The 6,000-nt window shown below is 31.5% G+C and overlaps 1 long non-coding RNA gene across 1 annotated transcript; it reads left to right on the top strand.

Annotated features, from left to right (window-relative positions):
- Positions 1-2,064: 2,064 nt before the first annotated feature.
- On the top strand, positions 2,065-3,029 carry LOC146739307 (uncharacterized). Its single transcript, XR_014930149.1, has 2 exons — positions 2,065-2,350; positions 2,851-3,029. It is a non-coding gene; the product is annotated as an uncharacterized LOC146739307 (long non-coding RNA).
- Positions 3,030-6,000: the final 2,971 nt, after the last annotated feature.

Below are 6,000 nucleotides of genomic sequence, written 5' to 3'. Positions count from 1 at the left end.
TGAAGATGATGAGCCTCACAATTTACAAAATTGGCAAAATCAGTTTCATACTCAGAAAGCATCATGTCTCGACAGTTATATCGAAACGGGAAATACCATCCTTAATAGTATTCAATGGTTTGTTCCAACAGTATAATAGTTTGTTATAATAGTATAATGGTTTGTTCCAATAGTATAATGGTTTGTTCTAATAGTGCAATGGTTTGTTCTGATAGATAATGATTTGTTCTGATAGTATAATGGTTTGTTCTAATAGTATAATGGTTTGTTCTGATAGTATAATGGTTTGTTCCAATAGTATAATGGTTTGTTCTAATAATATAATGGTTTGTTCTAATAGTATAATGATTTGTTCCAATAGTATAATGGTTTGTTCTAATAGTGCAATGGTTTGTTCTGATAGTATAATGGTTTGTTCTAATAGTATAATGGTTTGTTCTAATAGTATAAGGGTTTGTTCTGTTAGTATAATGGTTTGTTCTAATAGTATAATGGTTTGTTCTGATAGTATAAGGGTTTGTTCTAATAGTATAATGGTTTGTTACGATAGTGTAATGGTTTGTTTTAATAGTATAATGGTTTTTTCCGATAGTATAATGGTTTGTTCTGATAGATAATGATTCGTTCTGATAGTATAATGGTTTGTTCTAATAGTATAATGATTTGTTCCGATAGTATAGTGGTTTGTTTTAATAGTATAATGGTTTGTTCAAATAGTATAATGGTTTGTTCAAATAGTATAATGGTTTGTTCTGATAGTATAATGGTTTGTTTTAATAGTATAATGGTTTGTTCTAATAGTATAATGGTTTGTTCTAATAGTGTAATGGTTTGTTCTAATAGTATAATGGTTTGTTCTAATAGTGCAATGGTTTGTTCTGATAGTATAATGGTTTGTTCTAATAGTATAATGGTTTGTTCTAATACTATAAGGGTTTGTTACGATAGTGTAATGGTTTGTTTTAATAGTATAATGTTTTTTTCCGATAGTATAATGGTTTGTTCTGATAGATAATGATTTGTTCTGATAGTATAATGGTTTGTTCTAATAGTATAATGGTTTGTTCTGATAGTATAATGATTTGTTCCGATAGTATAGTGGTTTGTTTTAATAGTATAATGGTTTGTTCAAATAGTATAATGGTTTGTTCTGATAGTATAATAGTTTGTTCTAATAGTATAATGGTTTGTTCAAATAGTATAATGGTTTGTTCAAATAGTATAATGGTTTGTTCTGATAGTATAATGGTTTGTTTTAATAGTATAATGGTTTGTTCTAATAGTATAATGGTTTGTTCTAATAGTGTAATGGTTTGTTCTAATAGTATAATGGTTTGTTCAAATAGTATAATGGTTTGTTCTGATAGTATAATGGTTTGTTCTGATAGTATAATGGTTTGTTCTGATAGTATATAATGATTTGTTCCGATAGTGTAATGGTTTGTTCTAATAGTATAATGATTTGTTCTAATAGTGCAATGGTTTGTTCCAATATTATAATGGTTTGTTCTGATAGTATAATGGTTTGTTCTAATAGTATAATGATTTGTTCTAATAGTATAATGGTTTGTTCCGATAGTTTCATGATTTGTTCTAATAGTGCAATGATTTATTTTGAATTAATAGTATAATGGTTTCTTCCGATAGTGTAATGGTTTCTTCTAATAGTATAATAGTTTGTTCCAATAGTGTAATGGTTTGTTATAATATTATAATGGTTTGTTCTAATAGTATAATGATTTGTTCTAATAGTATAATAGTTTGTTCCAATAGTGTAATGGTTTGTTATAATATTATAATGATTTGTTCTAATACTAGTAGTATAATGATTTGTTCTAATAGTATAATGGTTTGTTCCAATAGTGTAATGGTTTGTTATAATATTTTAATGGTTTGTTCTAATAGTATAATGGTTTGTTCTAATAGTATAATGGTTTGTTCTAATAGTATAATGGTTTGTTCTGATAGTATAATGGTTTGTTCTAATAGTATAATGGTTTGTTCCAATCTGATTAAAATCTGATGTAGTGTACGGGTTTTAATTATTTTGCCTATAAACTTATTTTAATTTTATTTTTTATTACTTTTGTTATTAATGCCCTTTTATTTTATTATTTTACTTTGATTTTGATTTTGTGATTTTTTTAATTCCGCCCTACCTACATCTGACCCGATGCCTATGTAACGAGATTTCAACGAGACCCACTATCGACGATTTTAGTCAACGAATCACAGACCTCCTTCTATAGCGCACATGATGATGTCACCGGGCGGAGTCGGGTGGCAAACACACTCAAATAAAATGGCGGATTATACCGACGTTAGCGACCGAGAATAACACGGTTTTTCGGTAAGTTTATTTAAGTCATTGTCAAATGCAACGAAAGTGATTTTTATGTTAATATTGTGGCTCGAATGGTTCGACTTTAGATCGTTATTTTGCATAGTTATTCTGGGAGTGACGATTTTGTTTCCACCGTTTCGACCGAACACGAGTGTTTTTTTCCAGTCGCCTGCCCTGGAGACGGGTGATGTTTTGTTGACGATCGGGCCAACATCGTCTACGGTATTGAAGCCGTAGCTGTAAATATTCATCAAATTGTATCAACATTTTGTACATTATACAATAACTCTTTATTAAGTTAATTGAGCTGATTTGGACTGGAATAAAATATTTTTTATTGGAACACATCGCAATTGATCAGGAAATATTTTTTTGCTCCAATTTTTTGCGTCGATGCCGTGGGGCGGTGACCGTTATACAATTTAAAATCAGTTTGCATTGTTTACTATAGCTGTTTACAGTGTTCTAATTATTATGATTTACTTATTTTTTTGCTTCCATTCGAGATAATTATGCTCAGTGATGTAAAATTGAAGCGATGATTGACGGAACGAACCTTGGCTGGCGAAGATGTATCTGGAAGTGCACACATTTGTTGGAAGTGAAAAAAATATTCAATGTAATGACAACAATTGTAAAATGCTGTGGAATTTCTTTTGCAAATAAAAATATACTAGCAATTTTCTACTAATGGTTCATCCAAGTGGGCACAATATAATGTACAGAAAGATTGCCCGTAGAGTGTCGCTACACTGAAAAGTAAGCAACCGACAGCCTGTATAAAAGGGGGACTGTGATTGGCTGTTACTTACGCGAGATTTGAACGGGACTTGCATAGGCGTCGGATCAGATGTAGGTAGGGCGGAATTAAAAAAAAATCAAAATCAAAGTAAAATAATAAAATAAAAGGGCATTAATAACAAAAGTAATAAAAAAAAATTAAAATAAGTTTATAGCCAAAATAATTAAAGCCCGTACACTACATCAGATTTTAATCAGATTGGGTTTGTTCTGATAGTATAAGGGTTTGTTCTAATAGTATAATGGTTTGTTCTAATAGTATAATGGTTTGTTCTGATAGTATAATGGTTTGTTCTAATAGTATAATGGTTTGTTCTAATAGTATAAGGGTTTGTTACGATAGTGTAATGGTTTGTTTTAATAGTATAATGGTTTTTTCCGATAGTATAATGGTTTGTTCTGATAGATAATGATTTGTTCTGATAGTACAATGGTTTGTTCTAATAGTATAATGATTTTTTCCGATAGTATAGTGGTTTGTTTTAATAGTATAATGGTTTGTTCAAATAGTATAATGGTTTTTTCAAATAGTATAATGGTTTGTTCTGATAGTATAATGGTTTGTTCTAATAGTATAATAGTTTGTTCCAATAGTGTAATGGTTTGTTATAATATTATAATGGTTTGTTCTAATAGTATAATGATTTGTTCTAATAGTATAATGGTTTGTTCCGATAGTGTAATGGTTTGTTCTAATAGTATAATAGTTTGTTCCAATAGTGTAATGGTTTGTTATAATATTATAATGATTTGTTCTAATAGTATAATGATTTGTTCTAATAGTATAATGGTTTGTTCCAATAGTGTAATGGTTTGTTATAATATTATAATGGTTTGTTCTAATAGTATAATGATTTGTGAAAAGGGAGTTTCAATGGAATTCCGAATCGGTGCTTTTAATTCTTCACAAATTTGGTTCCATGCTAAGTGTCTTTGCTGAGATTTTCACAATAGTAGCATACGATATAATTACGTTTGCAGCTGAAACTGTACAAAATCTCATGGAAAAGAACTTGAACTAATATCATCTTTTTGTTCACTCCACATTATGCAAGACCACCCATAATATAAGTAGAAGAGCAAGGAGGTGCCTAGCAACCGAAGTTCGTTGACATACGTCAGAACATCTGGTCAATCTTTTCGTGGTGCACTAGAGATACACATGTTTCGAATAACGACTTTCAAAGAGCCAATGACGAACTCGTGATGTCACGTGCCTGTCTGAACATGCGATTGTAACATGTGTGTTTTCTGTACCCGTGGGAAGTAGTAGACATCCCTGTGCTACAAATTTGTAAAATAATAACTCAACTAATTTTTAAAATTTATGGATTGCTTTAAAGCTCCCCGATACGCATTTCTGCCATGTTTTGTTTCATTTCCATATAGTAAAGTCGTGTTATAAAATGTACATTACAGGGAGGGTTTTTTTCTCTAAGCAAATTGTCAGATGAACGATTCAAGGTTGGTGGAATTCTTGATTTGTAGGCATAAATCTCGTGACAATTCGAATCTGAAAATGTGATAAGTAGAGTTAGAAAACTTCAAAGTGTTCGTGATATTTGGGTAGCTAATAATATGCGTCAGAGCGGTTCAGTCTAATCATGAATACTCGCCGGATTTCAAATAATAACCGGAGTTGGAAGATTGTATCAGACAAGGTAGAACAACGTTGAATCATGGTAAGTGGTAAAGTGAAACCAATTTCCTGCTCGACATGGAAAGCCTTACGTGCGTATGTCGTTGAGTTTGTAGAGTCGTAACCTAATCATACCCTTGGGACACTGTTCTCCACGATGTCCCTAATTAGACAGGAGGGCTTGGGTCCATTTGGCTCATTGTTTGCAACCAATTTGTAAGTCGTTTGTTTATCCCAGAGGAGGCGCTTATGGGCTTTTAAATGATGTTTTGAGAGAAAGAATAGTCGCCACTGCCGTCTCTCTGCGTAACGTTAGACTCTGATTAATTCTGAAATGGACCATACTGCGCAAATTGCTAACGAAGTATCGTGTTGAATGGTAATGTATTTCTGGGGGAAAAACTAAAGACTTCAGTATGTGGAAGAGTGGTTGCCGGCACACGATATTTTACTTGCATGGTCGCATAATTATTGTGTTCAACACACGACTAGTTTACTGGTAAGCTGATCGTCAATGATATGTTATAAATTAAACAAGGAATTGTAAGATAAAGGTTATTATAGTTTTATATGATACTCTTGGCATAACAAAGGCATTCTTTTGTCTTTATAAATTTAAATGACAGTTGAATCAAACCAGCCAATCAGTGAGCACAATCATGTTAGTCAATTGGCCAATAGAAACCTCTCGTTTCAGTTTGAATTGGGAAATTAATAGTATTTATAAATACGGGGGTAATGCTTGTGTTGCTCCGAAAGTGACTCTGTGTAATAATGAATTTATCAAACACCTTGGGAATTTAGCGTCGGACCAAGATTTAGAAAAATAATCATAAACAATAAAGTTGCATGGCTGGTCCCATAGTGCTGGGTGAAGAGTTATGTAACAAATGAGTAATATTCAATCAAAGCGAATCAGAAACTCTGGGAGCTAATTTTAACGTTTTATTTCTTTTATCGGTAATTAGCAGCCAATAAGCGCGCTGCTTACAGTCTGATGTACCGTTCCTAGAAATGTATGTTTCTCTTCCGATTTTGTGACCATCTCGCATATCTCGCGAGATTTTATATCCCACTTCTTGCATACCTCAAATTATAAAACATTCGTAATAATAATTATCATTATTAAAAATTGTATCCTCAATTTTGATTTTGATTGCTGTAAAATAAAATAGTTTATAAGGAAAAAATGAACATGGATAAATAAAAATTATGT

Source organism: Saccoglossus kowalevskii, chromosome 8 (assembly GCF_978046115.1).
Source record: "Saccoglossus kowalevskii chromosome 8, keSacKowa6.1, whole genome shotgun sequence".
Classification (NCBI taxonomy): domain Eukaryota; kingdom Metazoa; phylum Hemichordata; class Enteropneusta; family Harrimaniidae; genus Saccoglossus; species Saccoglossus kowalevskii.
Note: the sequence above shows the minus strand (reverse complement) of the source record. Positions and strands in the feature narration are given on the sequence as shown.